Source organism: Natrix helvetica (genome assembly GCF_964273705.1).
Source record: "Natrix helvetica genome assembly, chromosome: 4".
NCBI classification, from domain to species: Eukaryota; Metazoa; Chordata; class Lepidosauria; order Squamata; family Natricidae; genus Natrix; species Natrix helvetica.
Window position 1 is genome coordinate 32,520,363 of NC_138550.1, and position 18,734 is coordinate 32,539,096.

Below are 18,734 nucleotides of genomic sequence, written 5' to 3' on the forward strand. Positions count from 1 at the left end.
GCCAGGAAATGCAAGGCTTTTGGCAGCCTCTTAAGCATTCGGGAACAAGCATCTTCTGGAGGGCCTTTAGTGTTGATAATGTTGGCAACGAACAATCACCTTGACATCTCCGCAATGTATTTATTTCTTTGATACAGTTCTTAATGCCTTTTTATGAACGCAATCTTTCCAAGGTATCCTTAATACAGTTCTATGCCTATATAGGAAAATCGCACAATCATGATTTTAATAACAATTAGCAGAATGAGAATGCATATTTAAATATTTGAAGTTGAAAGGAATTCATCTCCAAATAAATGAAAATATTCCATATTTGAGAAGCCATTACTCTCAACCTTAATAGAACATGGTTCTGCAGAATGTAGGTTAGCTTTTCCTACAGAGGTTTCAGTTGATTATGTGATAATCAAAGATCTAAAAGGGAGCAGTCAGTGACAACTACTTTCTCCTGCTGAATAAAGAAGTACTCTAAAATTACAAAGTTGACCCTTTGGGACCTGTACAGCCTCTATCTAATATCAAATGAATCTTATTGTCCAGTTAATGGATTTCTCAGCCACAATAGAGGCACAACTTCCCTCCAGTTGTAAATGCGCCAACACTGGAAGTTTTTAAGAAGATGTTGGATAACCATTTATCTGAAGTGGTGTAGGATTTCCTGCCTAAGCAGGGGTTAGACTAGAAGACCTCCAAGGTCCCTTCCAACTCTATTATTCTATTCTATTCTATTCTATTCTAATATTTCCATTTTGTATAAATAAACACTTCTGTTTATTTTTCTTCATTGATCTGCGGATATCTGAAATCACTTCCTACCATCTTTTATAGATTATACATTTCCCCAGGAATTAGTATCTAGTAAACAAACTTAAGGCACTGCATCAACATGGAAATATTCCAACCTACAGTATATCTATACAACATGCTTTTACGTAAGTAGGAGAAAATTACAAACCAAGCGATGAAGATACAATAGTAGGAATAATAATAACAGTGCAAGCTATTATATTACATCAGGGGTGTCAAACTCGTGACCTGCGGGCTGGATGCATCACATGCTGGCCACACCCACCCCTGGTTGAGTGAAGGGGGGAAAAGTCATGATATATCATGTGATGACAATGTAATGTCGTGAGTTTGACACCCGTGTACTATGTAATAAAACCTGATCTGAATTGGCTATTAGATAGAATTGTTAAATGTGGGTGGGACTTATTTGTTTTTTGTTAGTTTGCTTGCTTGCTTTTGCCATAGTATATCTCCATATTTATCTATATGGAAAAATCTAAACCATTATCTGATCACTAATTTCTGCTTTTTATAAAGCTGGGTTAATAGGCAAATAATAGTCCATAGCATTATTCTAATTACTATGGCAAATAATATTTAATACTTTTGAGTTATCTTAAGGAATAGCTTTCCCCAGAATTATGCACTCTGGTATTTCTTAAGTTCACAACTTTAAGATCTGTAGACTACAGCTCCTAGAAGGCAGCCTCTTAAAGCTGCTGAGAAACACAAATCTGTTTGAATTCAGGACCTCCTACTTTTATGCAATGGGAACGTGGTGGCTCAGTGGCTAAGAGGCTGAGCAAGTCGATCAGAAGGTCAGCAGTTCGGCAGTTCGAATCCCTAGTGCAGCATAATGGAGTGAGCTCCCGTTACCTGTCCCAGCTTCTGCCAACCTAGCAGTTGAAAAGCACATTAAAAATGCAGGTAGAAAAATAGGAACCACCTTTGGTGAGAAGGTAACAGTGCTCTGTGCACCTTCGGAATTTAATCATGCTGGTGATATGACCATGGAGACGTCTTTGGACAGCACTGGCTCTTCGGCTTTGAAACAGAGATGAGCACCGCCCCCTAGAGTCAGGAACAACTAACAGATATGTATGAGGGGAACCTTTACCTTTACTTTTATGCACTTACCTAGCCATTTTAGCTTCCATTATACACCTTTGCCATTTCCTTACTGCAGAATTTGAAAGATCCTTTTTACCTAGTGCTGCATCAATATGATTGCACTACAAAAGGGTTAAATCCAGTCTTCCCTGAAGCAAAACATTTATTTCTTTCCTGACATAGTAACTCTGGCCTTACATTACAACATCGGTTGTTTGGCTCCTTTTCCACCTGGCCTTCTTTCTGATCCTTCAACTTTAAAAATACGTGTTGGAGAACAGTTATTCCTTGGCATGACAGCTGCTCAAACTAGGCACCATGTGCTGCACTCATATTACAAAAGTTTAAATTGTACAGCTGAAGGAGGAAAATAATACTGATGTAAACTTGCTTAACCTCACTGTTATTATTTCTTCCCTATATTTCTTTAATTTCTTCACTAGAAATGTGAAGAACAATTAAAGCTGTAAAGTAAAGAATTTCCATGTTCAGTCACTAGATTAGGCAGAATTAAAAATACTGTGAATCATATCTGATGTTCTTAATATCTATTTATAGATTTGGGGTAGGCTGCAAGAGAGAGTTCCAACCTTTCTATAATTCTTGCCCATCAGGTAGACTGCCAATATCAACTTCTTATCAACTGCCGAATAAAATGTATCGTGAATCACCTTGACCCAGAATCACTTTGTAGCAGAGATGGGTGGCATAAAAATTAAATAAATAATTAGTTGTTAAATAGATGATAGACAGACAGACCAAACAAGCATTTCCAAGGATTTTGTTTTAGGATTCCATGCGCAAGCATATCCAAATGTCAACTCTATTCCTTAAGAATTTCTATAACTCTGTTGGTGTTGCAGTCAGGGGATTCTAAGAATGGGGGGGGGTGTTTATTGAAGACTTAAGGCTGGTAAGGACCTCTGGGCACTGTCCTTCAGGCCATCCTGCTTTGGCCAATGGGATACGTTCCAGCAGGACTCTTCCACAGTAGTATCCAGATTTCCAAGCCAATTATCAGTTCAAAGGCCAGATCAATCTAATCTAATCACAGCTGAACATCAGTGGTGGTAGTGGTGGTGGTAGGAGCAGCATACTGGAGCAGGAGAGAAGAGCCATCCATCTTTCATCTGCTTCAAGCACAACTCTCCTTGCACTTATTGTTTGTAGTATGGGGCTACTTTTGAAAATAGGTTTATTGTCCCAAAAGAGACTATCAGCCAATAAACCCTTTGAACACACCAGAGCATTTCTCAATCCGCATCACATCTTATGAAGACTGATTGGGAGATGCCCTCCCACTATTTAGTAGAAGAGAAGGAAAAGCAAAACTAGAGAAATCCAGCAATCTCAGGTCTCAACCAGGGACGTGCGGTCAGGGGAGGCAGGGGAGGCAGAGCCTCACCTCTCATCATGAAATAATATATAATATATAATAATAATATATATTTCCTCCCATCTCTTTTACACGGCTCCCGCTAAGCTCCAGTAAGGAGAAGAGCCTTTGGGGAATGAAGAGGAGGGAGGAGGAGGAGGTGCGCGCGTGGGGCGGTGCCAGCTGGGCAACCGGCGGAGACAGGAGGGTTCTGGGAAGTGCCAATAACCTTCCTGCCTCCGCTATACTTTGTGTGCTCCTCGCGACTGCAATAGACGTCCAGATGTGGCAGGGGCTGTTGGCCTGGAAGCCCAAACCCAATTAGCCACAAAAGCCGCTTCTGGACATATATTGCAGTCGTGAGGAGTGCACGAAGTCCAGCAAAGGCAGGAAGGTTATTGGCGCTTCCCAGAACCCTCCTGCCTCTGCCAGTTGCTCAGTTGGCACCGCCCCATGCGCGCACCTGCTCCTCCTCCTCCTCCCTCCTCTTCCTCTTCATTCCCCAAAGGCTCTTCTCTTCCTTTCGTGGCTTCATCAGTCCGGGAGCGCCGACAACATTTCTGCCTCTGCTGGACTTCGTCTTGATGACGTCGCCGCAGCTGCCAGGTGCGGACGGACGGAGGTAGCCAGAGTGGTGCCAAGGCAGTCCGGCGGGCGAGCGACCGAGGATCAGGCTGTCTGATCCTCCATTACTCGCTCGCTCTTTCGTCTGCCCGGACCGCCTCAGCGCTGCTCTGGAGGTCCAGCCGCGCCCAGCAGCTGCGGCGACATCATCAAGACGAAGTGACTTGGAGGCGAAGTGCTTTTCAGTGCTTTTCTGTGCGTCTGGCGTTTAGGTAGATAGCCGGATCCTAAACGCCAGACACACAGAAAAGCACTGAAAAGCAGCTGCTGTTGGGGACCGCGGAGTGCGAGCCGGCGGAGCGTGCTCAGGAAGGCGGGGAATGGGATCACATGTGCTGGAGGCTGAGGCAGCCTCAGCCTCCAGCACATGTGGTCCCATTCCCCGCCTTCCTGATGATGTCACCAGCCTCACCAGCCATAAACCTCACCGCACGTCACTGGTCTCAACGTAACATTGTACACCATAAAAGAACACCATCATTTGCCAGCATTGTGCCTTTGGCAGGAAAGCAGTCATTAATTGGGGCAGAAATACTTTCTTGCCATCTCAAGAAACTACAGAAAGTTTTGCAAGGAAGAGCCCTGAGAAAAAACACAAAGATGATAGGATCACTCATTCCTACCTTGAACAATTTTCCACTTCTAGTTGATTAAGTTCAGAGTAATTGCCCTCCTTGTTTTGCTTGGAGCTAGTCCTTTGCATTTTGGTTTTCTTAAGAACTTTGTTTGGCCTGAAGCTAGGAAAATCCTTCACAGCTCCCATTTCTACCACTTTTCACTCATGAGATTTTAATTTTGGGATGGCACAATTCTGCTTATACCTTTGACTATGAGGGTAAAAGATTCCACGGTTTTGCTTTACTTTATATTTTGGGATATATATGCAGGTTGATCCAGATTCAACTACCACTATTTTCATCATTTTTCATCATTCTTTCAGTGAAAAGAAGTTTATGGCCCAGAAATACTTTTTTTCCCCTCAGGAAAGTCTAGTAAGCCAACTCCCAACTGTAAGATGTGTTCAAACATACAAAGAAAGAATGCTGCTCTGACCAGCATTGCCTTGGTCTGTCCATGCTTTTCCAGCATGAAACTGGACTGGGTTATTATTTTCCTGGTGCTGGTTGAACATAGAGCATGTTTCTAATCCACTCATTATTTCCTATTTCCTGATCATTTGCCTTTGCACCCCTAACTAGGAAGTAGTCTCTTTGATTGTAGCTTGAGGTTCAATCCTAGTTACATGGCCCAGTTAAATTAGCAGGTTGTCTTCTATATATGGAATACACTAGAGATTTTTTTTCTTAGTTGTCTGAAAGGCAATTGTCTCAAACTAGCCTTGAAAAGCCATTCATGGCCTTCATTTGAAACATGAATTTGGCCTAAGCAGCAAGGCACAGAGCTTGCACTAAAAGACTCTGTATTCAGCCAATAAAAATGGAAAATCACTTTGCTTTTATCTTGCATAGCAGCTGTCTCTGTCTGCTAGGGCGAATATTAGCAGAACCCAGTCCTTGCTAGGATGACATAATGTTCTGATGGCATAACACTAGATTGTCCTAATTCTTTTTTGTCTCTGTGCAAGGAGTTTTATGACTAACAACGGTCTTGTCTGCCTGGTGATCCGATGACTACTTTGAGGTGGATAAAAAGCTGGCAGCATGCCTATTCTGTCCTCCTTCCTAAACTACAGACCCTTTGTGTCTGTGTTACCTGGATGAAAATATTTACCAACCAACAACCAAGGCTGTGAAGGTCACATTACTAGACTCCCTAAAGGGGAAAGAAATCTTTGCAAAATCTATATATCATATAACTGTGCTGGGGTTATGGTGGTTCAAAGAGGAAGGACTGGGTGGCTGGTGGTATAATGAACAGAATCAATAAAAGACTGCTTCAAAGGGTGTGAAGGGACAGGGTGAGAGCAAAGTAATACGAGAGAAAGAAACGGTGTTTATACCAGGAGGAAAAGTAGAAAAAGAAATCACTTTCATCTCTGCAGTCTTTCACTTAAGTGAAAATATAAGTCAGCACCAGCACCCCCGTGATGACTCATGGCTTGTTCTTTCCTCTTTCTGGTGAAAGATGGGCGTAGAAGAAGGTCAGTCTGAGGACCAGTACTCAAAGACAAGCTGCTCAGTGCTGTGAGGAGCTTCTCTCTATGTCAACACTCAGATTGTGAACTGTTCAGATGAAAGCAGTTTGTGTAATAACCACAGGAGGGAGGTAACTGAGACTTCTTTCCCTCCACCCACTTCTTCCTGCCACAGCAGCTACTAATAGTTGTTGCAGTCAAACTGTTCTGCGCAAATAAAGAAATGTAATATACGTCAGATGGTATTCTGTTAGTGGCCCAGGGTTGAAAATCTGCTGGGACAAGAATAGCTGGTTTCATCACAAATTGGTTGATATTTCTGCCCAGGGCACTTTGTCTTTTCTTGATCTATGGGTCCCTGCCTTAAAAAGAAAGCTGTGTGTGCAGCAACTTGAAAACCTTAACTATCACACAGGCGAAGCTCCAAATGGCCTGTCAATCTTATTAGCCAGAGGAGATATGGAGAGAATAGAGCACATTGGAAGGATATTTGTGGTTAGCTGTGGGCATTAGGAATGGGAGCTTTGCCTTTCAGCGACTTCTCATTAAATGGGATCTATCCAGTCAGGGCAACTAATAGGTGGAGGGCCTAGAACAGTTATCATAATGTGGACAAAATGTTGCACCCTTGTCAAACACCTATATCTTACTGCCCCCTTAAGATCCAGTTTAGATTTTTGCTATGATTTATTGACCTGAACATCAATTCACCCATTGTGTGGACTGACATATCATTTGATATCCTCCAAAATGACTTTCTATGTAAATCCTACATTTTACCCTGTCCAATTATATTCATTTTTTTCTTGTTGTCATCTTGCTTTTTTAAAGAAATGTTTTGATCTTTTCCCCAATTCCTTGCAGCTTTTTAAAATATTTTAGTGATCACTGTTAACCAAAGAGTGAAGTAAAAATGTTTTGGTATATTGTGATCAGAGTGGTTAGTTTCATAGCTACTATCCTTTGTTATTCTTTTGATGAACATCCATGGAAAGTGCATGATACCCTTATCTTTTCAGTTGTTTCCCTCCCGATATAGCAGCTTATTTGTCTCTCTCAGAAGAAAGCAAGAGGCAGCAAGCAGAATCTTTTGTGGTGTTTGCAGAGTCTTGGCGGTGCCTTGTACACAATACAGTCACCTACTTATGCAAAGTGGGTGACTAAAAACAGCGCCCATAGTGCCAGTGAAGTGTTTCTGATTGGTAATAATATTTATAACCCACTTCATAAAGACTAAAAAGTCTGGCGGAAGGCAGATGAATGAGTGGAAAATCTGAGGCAAGGACTGGAAGTTCTGCAATAGAAAGTCCAATCAAGTGGTTAGGAGGGAGAGTAGGAGTTACAACTCATATCTGCAGTAGTTTTCTCAGTCTCTGCCTCTCGTTCTAAAGACCATTTTCCCAATGATAATGTATCATTGCATGGAAATTATAATAGACACGTTTTGTAACAGTATACAAGCTTGCAACCATAATAAGGTATATATGAATGCTGGTTTTAGAATTTTTCATGCATATATAAAAAGTCAGCCCAGAAAAACGTACTACTACTACTAGTATTATTATTATTATTATTATTATTAGTAGTAGTAGTAGTAGTAGTAGTAGTAGTAGTAGTAATAGTAAAAATGCATCATAAATACCAGTCAATGTGATGCATTTTTGAATGTTCAGTTGACTGAGTTTCATGTTTGGTGAATAAAAGGTGGTAGTAGTAGTAGTAGTAATAGTAGTAGTAGTAGTAGTGGTGGTGGTGGTGGTGGAGGAGGAGGAGGAGGAGGAGGAGGAGGAGGAGGAGGAGGAAGAAGAAGAAGAAGAAGAAGAAGAAGAAGAAGAAGAAGAAGAAGAAGAAGAAGAAGAAGAAGAATTACAAATAACTTTTCTTATTCGCTTTCTGATCATTCTAAAGTAGAAATGCCTTGGCCGAACTAAGATAAGGAAATTCATCTCCCCCCCCCCCCCAGACACTTGAGCAACTGTTGGCAGTAATCGATTATACTTCAGAACTCATTTGAGTAACAGAAAATTCTTTCAAAAAATTAATGAGTTGACTCACAATAGCAAACACTTGGTGAAGATTCTGGCTGGTTCTTTGTTTTGTTTCCTTTCCTTCCTTTTTAACTGGGTAAAAGGTTTCCCTTTTTGTCTAAGTGACAGGAAGGACTGCAAAACCCTTTATTCTTTGGGGGGGGGAGGTTTCCAATCCAAAACAAGATTGGGTTCATAGGTTGGGTTCATGATTCATTTATTTATTTGTTAAATTTCTAGGCCAGCCACCTCTAAAATGAGTAGCTTTTAAAAGCCAACGATGCTATATTAAAAAGGAGTATACAACACTACATCCTGTAAAACACAACAGATGTATGAAGATATCATGTACCCCAACATCACCCCCTCCAACTAAAAGGGTGAAGGGGGCTAAAACATGCAGGTTCAAGTTCTAGGAGGAAACCCAGGTTTTTAGAGCCCCCATGAAGGGGATCATGAGAAGCACCATATGGATTTCCTGGGGAGAACTTTCTCGAAGGGTAGGTGTAGCAAAACAGAGAAAGCCATTTCCTTGCAGATTTAAAATGTAATTTTAAAAGCGATGATTGGATTAGAACACCCAACAGGATGATTGCAGAATGAATATACTTCTGATTATCAATACTTTTCTTCCCTATTTCCCTCCATCGCTCTGTCCCCTATTTCTTTCTTGACTGCTAGAAACAGCAGTGAAGTGTAGCTCCTTCCAGCATTCTCTGGATTATTGCTTCCTTATCTATCTATATTTTTCAAGGGAGAATAACACTTCATACATCAGAGAAAATCTATGCATGTGTGAACTACAATAAATATTTTGGTCTTTAATGTGCCACCCACTTATGTAAACTTTGCAGAAACAGATTATTTCAGTTGTCCCTTTTATTTTCCAAGAGCATCACTGTTAAAATAAATACATAAATAGAACATACCTCCCACATTACTGATAATGCTACCAAAGCTTAGCTTGCAGTCTAGTGACCATTGCAGCTTCAACACAGCAAATACTTTATATGCTAATGCTGATGTAATGTTGCAAGCAGATGAATCCTGACAGCTTAGATAGAAGAGTGAATATATCCTTTAAGTCTATGCTTTCCTTTGCCTTTTCTACATTTTGTCTATCTTTATGAAGATTAGGATCACCATAATATCTGCTTCAGTTAAGTTAATTAAGTTGAAATTTCCATTTTTTAGATTTTATTTTAGTTGGCTTTAATCTTATCTATCTCTAATTGTTACTTCTTGTGCCTTTTTGGGAAAGGGGAAGGGGGAAAAGCGGAAGTGAGGGGGAGGGGGAAGAGAGGAGAGAAATGTGTAACTTTGTGATTATTGTTCAAAGAGCCTTTGAAATTATCTAAAAGGAGAAAAAAACAAGAATTATTGCTCCAAGAATGATTGATGCTAGTATTGCTAGTACTAGTCTATGCTTTCTTAGACCATGAAAAAGGCTGAGCGCCAAAGAATTGAGGCCTTTGAACTATGGTGTTGGAGAAGACTCCTGCGAGTCCCTTGGACTACAAGGCGATCAAACTGGTCAGTCCTAGAGAAGAGCAACCCTGACTGTTCTTTAGAAGGCCAGATCCTGAAGATGAAACTCAAATACTTTAGCCACCAAATGAGAAGGAAGGACTCACTTGAGAAGAGCCTAATGCTGGGAAAGATTGAGGGCAAAAGAAGAAGGGGACGATAGAGAATGAGGTGGCTGGATGGAGTTACCGAAGCACTAAGCATGAGCTTAAATGGACTCCAGAGGATGGTAGAGGACATGAAGGCCTGGAGGAACATTGTCCTTGGAGTTGCAAAGGGTTGGAATACATAGTCCAGTTCTAGTTACTACAGTATAAAAAAGATGCTGAGGAACTAGAAAGAATGCAGAAAGAGAGGGGGGAAAGGGGCTTAGAGGCTACATCCTATGAAGGACAGTTTAAGGAATCTGATACGTTTAACTTAAAGAAAGGACATCATACCAATGCATGAAGGGATGTTACAGGAAAGAGGGAAGAAATGTATTCCCCCTAGATCATTTTTACCTATAGGATAAGATAAAAACCAGTGGGCAGAAGATTTACAGAAAGAGATCCAAATGAACTAAAGAGGAATTTCATGACTATGAGACTATTAAGTAGTGAGCAGCTTGCTCCCTGAAGATGTGGGTGCTCCATCACTGGAGATCTTCAGGAAGAGACATCATTTGGGCAGCCATTTGTCCAGAATGGCTGAAGAATTCCTACATTGGGCAGGGTTTTGATGTAGAAGACCTCTAAGATCCCTTCCACCCCTTTACTTCTATCTTGAGGCTGCTTGTTCAAATATCTGAAACAACTACTTTTGAGAGCTATACGTGCATTCCAGTTATTCAAATAATTACATGTAAGAATATCAAGAGCAAAAACTGTAGTGTGATAGTGTGATTCCTTGTTATTCATTAGTGGAAAGTTGGGCCATGCTGCAGTAGTAATCAGCAACTTGATTTTGGCATGATAATGGGTAATGTTAAAATAGAGGCCAGGAGTAGAGAAAAGAAGATGTTCATACAATAAGCAGAACAGCGTGGTGCACAAGGACCATGAAGCTGATCTCCCCAGACATACTCCATTGTGTTCAGAGAGTGACATGCTGAACCTCTGGCAGCCTGACAGCCTGTCATATACCCTGTGAAGCTGGGAATCTCCTCCGTCTCAGGAAGAATTTTGGTTGAATTCTGCCAGTCCATGTGGGGAAACAAAATAATTTAGGCCCTGCACAACCTCTCATTATCATACATGCTTGCATTGGTTTCTGGCATAAGGGTACCTGCCTAATAGTCCTTTGAGATCTGACCCCTGAAGCAGAGTTTAACTCAGTTTTGTGCTGAATGTAGACTTTTGGAGTTCTAAATATAGAAAGGAACTCTTCTGCAGATGTTATATTTAGCTCTGCTACATCAGCAGAGGAGATAATGTAAAGTGCCATACAGCGGATGACAGCATTGTATTGTTATTGACCATAGGAACAAATTAACAGTAGGGTCCTCGCCCTCGAGATGTCGATCCAAATTTAAAGTAACAACTTTTTTTTTCAGGATTTATAGACCGCTCCCTCTCCCCGAAAGGACTCGGGGCGGTGTACAGGTGTCTCATTAAAACGAATACAAAAGATAAATATCTTATACCCTTAAAAACGAATTAAACCTAATACAGCTGTACAGAAAAGTAAAAATTAAAAGCAACTAAAAAGCATACCCCTAAAAAACTTAAAAATGCAGGCTTGAGGGACTAAAATTGGGAATTAGGCCAGGCCGGCTAAATTGAACAGGTGGGTTTTTAACTTCTTACGGAAGGAGCGGGGGTCGGTGGTAGTCCTGATATCCGGGGGGAGGTCATTCCAGAGGGTCGGGTCCATCACAGAGAAGGCCCTACTCCTGGGCGTCGCCCGCTGGCATTGCCTAGTGGACGGCACCCGGAGGAGTCCCTCTCTGTGACAGCGAATCGGCCGAAGGGATGTATGGGGCATTTTAGTGTAAATCTAGTCAATAGATTGATTCAGAAAGTAATTCAATGGAAATTAAACTGTGCATTATATTGACTGTAAGTTAGTTTATAGAAAACAAGTTTTATAAGATTTGTAAAAGGCATGTTTATAAATGTCTTGTCTACATACGTATGTCTAGATTTAAAAAGGAACACAGGGAACAAGAACTGGCCAGATTCCCTTCATTAATTATATTTTACCCTTTGAATATGAACTGACAATTATCTCTGTACTGATGTACACTAGCTGGGAGATGTTACTCAATTGCCTCAGGAATATGTCACACTGTCATTAGGTCAGTTAGTTCACACAGTGCGCATACAGAAGAACCGCCTGTGTGAAACAATGAATAAACAATTGTGTTTTTTTTTCAGTTGCTGAAATCATGGAAATTATATTAGTCATGTCGACAATGCAGACATCAAATTGTGAGGATTCCAGTTCATTAGCCTGATAAAGATGGTCAGTGAATCGCTCGACAATTATGTTATTTTGATATACATATGTTTGAGCAACGGTATCCAACTATTTCTGCTGAACCCTAGATCAGAGTTTCTCAATCTTGGAAACTTTAAAATGTATAGATTTCAACTCTCATAATATTGACTGGGGAATCCTGGGAGTTGAAGTCCACAGATCTTGAAGTTGCCAAGGTTGAGAAATTTTGATCCAAATAGCTCCTGAGGTGGTATTCAACAGGTTCTGACCAGTTCTGGAGAACCAGTAGCGGAAATTTTGAGTAGTTCGGAGAACTGGTAAATACTACCGCTGACTGACTCTGCTCTATCTATTCTCGGCCTCCTGAGTCCCAGTTGATCGGGAGGAAATGGCAATTTTGCAGTAACTTTCCCCTGGAGTGGGGTGGGAATGGAGATTTTACAGTACCTTTCCTCTGCCATGCCCACCAAGCCACACCCACCAAGCCACACCCACAGCACCGGTAGTAAAAAAAAATGTATCTCACCATGGATAGCTCCCAAATCGAATACCACAGAAAGTTCTTTTTTAAGCCATGGATTGTTTTCTCATATTTTCATTCATGACTGCAGTGAAGATTATTATCAGAACTGAACAGATATCTAATACAGCAAAAGTCTGAGATTTAAAATTATTTTGACAGGCTACAAACCTGGGTCAAAACCAACAAAAAAGTCATCCATATTTATTTCTCTTAATATTGACAGAATAGATGTTTAACTACAGTATCTACTACAAACTTTTATTGCTTTAAAAGCAAGGGTAGCATAGTAAGACCACACTGCCAGTCTTTCTTTGTGACTCGCTTATCTCTGTGCTACAGTACACATTATCCATCCTGCTTCTTCAGCCCTCTTTGAATCTCAAATATTCATTTCAAATCAAGGTTGATTCATGCAGGGCAGGTCTAGTTTTTATAATCATTCATGTTCATTATTTTTACAATGAAGCAAGGATACTGTGTTTTATTTACTTTAGTGTATGAAACAAACCCGCTTTACTTGAAGGAATTTGAGGAAATACATATGTACATAGCAATGCACTGTGATACTTTTAATGTGTTCTGAGCATATCTAGCGATCCCTCTTGTCCTTGCTAAGGAAGTAACTATATGCCCTCTGGTGGTCATAGCAATTACGGTGCTCCCAAATTTTAATTGAAGCATGCTTGATCATCCTTCGAAAAATATTGCTGGTGTTAAATATGGCTCTCTGTGCTTCTGAACTACAGAAAATAGAAGTGTGTTAACTCTATAACACTGAAGGAGTTCTGGCTTTTTAGACCACTTTGTGCTCCCCATGATATGAATAGATGCTCAGGGCTCTTTCTTCTCAACTAGATCAACTGCCTAGCTTTATCAATTTTATCAGTGAAATCCCAGCAACGTGGTAAATATATTTCAGGGTAAAATTAGCAGCCGTGTATGTGATTACCTTTAAATGGATCATCAAACAAAGAATACCAAACTGTCACCAGAAACATGAATTGGCAAAGGAATTGTGGGTTAAAACCAAGGACATTTTCAGTCTTTTGTAAAGGACTCAGAAAAATGCAAAGTTCAGTTACTGCAGTGAAGCATCACTAATGTGCTCAAGAGCTTATGTATTAATTACACATATACGTGTACACACACACAAAAGATCAAGCAAAGTACATGCGCTAGTTATGAGTATGAGTAAGAAAACCAGTTCTGAATCATCAATGTTCAGCTTCTTGTATAATGGTTTTATATAAGAAACTTCTTGCACTCCTGTGGTAAGGGAATATCAAAGTTCTTTAGTGACAAAGGTTAATTTTTAATTTTTAAAAGGAAAGACTCTGGGGTTCAAGCATTCCTGAAATGTGACATTTGTCCTAGAATCCCTGCCCTTCATTTCAGAAATATATAGGTCAAAATAGCATGTTTATAATGGGCAGAAAATCCAACATGCTTTTTTCATAATTGGGCATGTAGACACCATGGTTATCTTTCTGTTGTTCCCTTTGTTAGTGTTTTTCTCCCTCCTATTCTTTTCTTCACTGCTTCATCTTAGTTAATTATTAGGAAACATATAAGTCCGATGATACCCCAATGTCAAATATCCAATCAGATTTCTTTACTAGTATTATTTTCAATCGGCTTTTAATCTGAATGTGTGAGAAAACACTACTATTATCAAGAGTTAGGTTTCAGTACAAGTTACTGGAGAGCAATAGAGAAAGGAAGAGGATTGTATCTTGCTTGCAGGTTGGCCAACTATTAGCTTGTCATACTACAAGATATTGGTATGATCCATTAAAGCTGTTCTGACCCCCTCCTCTTGTATACCAAGACACTCCGACACAAAGTCTCTTCAAAGATGTTTATTGACATACAGGTTCCACCTTGGCAGCAATCCAGACTGCCAAGGTCAAGATAGCACTCTGGGCAGCAATCCAGCTACAGCGACACCCCTTGGCAGCAATCCAGCTACCAAGCTCCAGATAATCACCTTAGCAGCCAAGGTCCAGGGAACAGATTGACAGTAATCCAGGTAAAATCTTTAGCAGCAATCCAGCCTGCCAAAGTACGACACAGATCTGAGCTTCTCCAACTCCAATGATCAGTTGATTCCTGCAAAGGGTGTGTCCACAAGCAGTCCCTTTATAGTCTGGAGAGGAGTCTAATGATCAGCAGCTGAGAGCCATTACCTCCGGTAATTGCTCAATTGCTCCTTACGCCGGGTAGCACGTCGGTAACGAGCATCTAATAGCTCACTGCTGTCTGACTCACTGTCCTGTGACTCCTCTCCACTGCTCCAAGGCATGACATCAGGAGCCCCCTTCCTTTGGCTTTCACCACTGCTCCATGCCTCAGGCGCCCCCTGGTGGCCAACCAGCCTCTCTGCGCCCTGCTCAGCGTCGGAACCCTGTCCAGGGTCCCCCACCTCCTCTTGAGCCGACTCAGAGGACACCTCGCTGTCGGAGTCTGGTGGCAGCGGCACCGGCACCGGCTGGGCCACAACAAAAGCTTTACTTACCCTATGTTCTTGTAAGATACCTGATTCAGCAGACTGAGCCTGCTACCATAATTATAGTGTTTTACTGAGAAAGCTAAAGATTAACATACAATGTTAATCCTTTCACATATGGTGACAATCATAGGTATAACATCAAAGTATAAAAATATATACAATTGACAAACATTCCAAATAAAAATTTCATATTAATCTATACAAAATTGGCTTAATTTGATCTTTTACAGTTCACCAATTAGACTTAGACACATTCTTCCTGGGTTAAAAAAAATCCACATATTCATGTGAATATATTATTTATACAAAATTGGCCTCTAGGAATGGCTGCTACTATATCAACTTCTCTGCTGTAGCACAGTCTCCTTACTTGCTGGAAGCCATAACTGTGTTGGCAGTGGAGTTTGCCATATTAATAGTGAAGAACTTGACAGAAAAATAATTTATAAAATGTAATAAAAGTGGTAAGATGTAGCTACTTCTGTATTCTAATTGTCTTTGCAGAAAGCCACCCAGTGACCTTGTTTATCCAGACTTTCCTGAGGAAAGAAGATAAGTTCATTCAGATGACTACTCTAGGCATCTGTCAATTAAAGTTGTTCCCTTAGATCTCAGGTCCATTAGAAGAGACTAGGAAGCAGTCTAGTATAGTTAACTGAGGAGAATTTAAATCTATTTGCTCCAAAGAAGCAGACAAGGTCCTCAGTCCTGTGATTATTTCCACCTGGGTTTATACATGTCTCTCCTTTTAAGTTAAGGATTCCCAAGATATACATAGCAAGTAGTTGGATCAAGGTAGGGTTATATGCATGTTTGAAAAATAAAGGTAAAGGTTCCCCTCACAGATATATGCTAGTCGTTCCTGACTCTAGGGCACAGTGTTCATTTCCATTTCAAAGCCGAAGAGCCAGCGCTCTCCGAAGACATCTCTGGCATGAGTGACCAGGGAAACAGTCCGGGGACATGACCAGCCTGCCGTCCCTACCAGTTCGGTGACTGAGTCCCAGTTTCCACTACTGGTTTGCCTGAACTGTTGCGAACCGGAAACAACCCCCTCTGGTATGCCAGCATCCTTTCCTTTCAGCTATGCTGCACTCCGATATAGTCATTCTGGTGTGACTATAAAGACCTTTCCCGATATGACTGAGTGCTGCATAGTTCCAAAGGTGGTTATCTTGTAAGGCTTCCAGAAATGTCATCAACTCCCCCCCATCACACACACATTGGTCCTAAACAGCCTTTCTGATCTGGTGTCCTGGGGGATTAGTCATCAACTGCTACACCCTAACAATAATAAGGTAAAGGTTCCCCTCGCACATATGTCATTCCCATTTCTAGGGGGCGGTGCTCATCACCGTTTCAATGCCGAAGAGCCAGAGCTGTCCGAAGGTGTCTCTGTGGTCATGTGGCTGGCATAACTAAATGCCGAAGACGCACAGAACGCTATTACCTTCCCATCAAAGGTGATCCCTATTTTTCTACTTGCATTTTTACATGTTTTCGAACTGCTAGGTTGGCAGAAGCTGGGACAAGTAACAGGACCTCACTCCATTACGTGGTGTTAGAGATTCCAGCCGCCGAACTGCCGACCTTTCTGATTGACAAGCTCAGCGTCTTCGCCACTGAGCCACCCTTGTTTGAAAAATAGAGTGGCCCTTATAGTTCTTTAAAATGCAGTAGTTTCCATATCCCTCAACGTCATCTCTGGTTCCAATTGTACTGGGCATTGTTTTGTTGTTGTTCTCAAATCTTGCCATTAAAGAAAACGTTGAGAATGTGATTGGGTTACAGCTTCAGAAGACTCTGGAAAAATGAATTATTTGCATCCCTTTCCATCAGATTTCCGATTGGGACATAGTACTGAGATAGCATTGATCATAAAGGTAAGTGAGTTTTGAAAGGACTAAGATAGGAATATTGTATCCATTCTAGCTCTCCTTGATCTCTCAATGGCTTTCAATATAATCAGTCATATTGTGCTTTTGGAACAGCTTCAGGTCACTGTGGAAGAAACAATTTTCAATGGCCCTACTCCTTCCTTTAGAGCTAATTCCACTTGGTGTAGTTGAGAGTAAATTACTATATTTCTACTTCAACATCTACATGAAGCCACTTACAGTAGTAAGGTCACTTTTCACACAGGGTCAGATATGAACAATACATTGATGATATCCAGAGAGAGAGAGAGAGAGATCTACATAGGCCAAGCAAATGGCCTACTATCAAAGTTCTTTCCCAGTGTCTGGAAGCTGTGGAGTCTGAATAGAAAGAACCAGCTTTGGCTCAGTCTATACAAGACCAAGAGACCATCTGTTTTGAGCTTTCTGCATTCAGGATATCCCCCACTCTCATTTTGAATGCAGTTTCACTCCCCCAGATAGGACTTGTATGAAAGATCCTCTTGGATTCTTACTTCTCAGCTGAGAAGCAGACTGCAGTTGTGATCAGAAATAAACTTTTCACAAACCCATCCTGTGTACCAACAGTCCTGTTCTTGAATGAGGAAATTCTGTTCAGCGTTACTAAGTAAGAACTAAGCCTGATCACATTCCCCTTTCTATTGCAAAACTACATACATAAGGTTGCCCTTGAAAACCACCCAGAAGTTGCAATTAGCCCAGAATGTGGTGGCTGGAGTACTTATAAGATGCACATTGATATGCCTATGTAACACCAATATTATAAAAGCTGCAAAGACTCTTTATAGATGTTTAGTGAAATTTAAGGTGCCGATTACTGGTTATTTGCAAGATTGCCTATCTCCATCCCAGATCAAGTAGAAAGGGCATACCTTTCTACAAAACAATGTTCCTGGCAACACCCAAGAGGTGTGTAACTATAAATATCCTTGGCCCAAAGCCTTCTCCCAAGGCACAAAAAATATTCTTTCCTGAGAGGCTGGGCCAGAGCATAAGATAAAGCTACCCAGAATGAAAGGTGCTTTTTAAAAAAAAATATTTTATGAAGTATAGCATGGTTGGCCTCGCTTATTCCGTTAACCTTTTATATTGTTATTCTGTTTTTAAGTTTGTCTGAGAATAGACATACATAAAATGTTGCTGTCTCTCAATGCGTTTTTGCTATTCCTGATATTTATTTTTCAAAAGAACAACTCTGAAAATGGTATTGTCAGGCCTGCAGCCTGTTCCTTTTGGGATCTTTGGCCTGCCACACTAATATTTTATTCTACTATGCTGTTTCATTAGTGGGGAATTGGGAGGGGGAATAATAAGAAGTAGAATGTGATGTTGTCAAAATAAAATTCCTTTCTAGAATCCAAGGTCCTCCTTTGTCTCTACACCTCTGCACCTGACCAGAACTGGATGGGTGGAACTGCCAACATGGCAGTGGAAGATTGGACCATGTGATGGACTTATGGGTGTGGGGGTAGGATCTTGAACTTTCAATTGGGTGGGGAAAACTGGGAAGCTTTCAGATTCGGGTTTCCCCAGATGTGCCAACATGACATTGTTAATAAATTGGAACTTTGACCAATACTTTGCCTTGGACTTTAATTTAATTTTGGATGTTATTTGGAACTCTGATAGGTATCAAGATATACTATCTCATCCCATATTGGTGAGATATAATTGCTTCTTTTCTGTTTCACTAATTCCCAAACTCACTTCATACAAATGACAGAGTGTGCAAAGCCTCTAAGGCAGTGGTTCTCAACCTGTGGGTCGTGACCCCTTTGGGCATCGAACGACCCTTTCATAGGGGTCGCCTAAGAC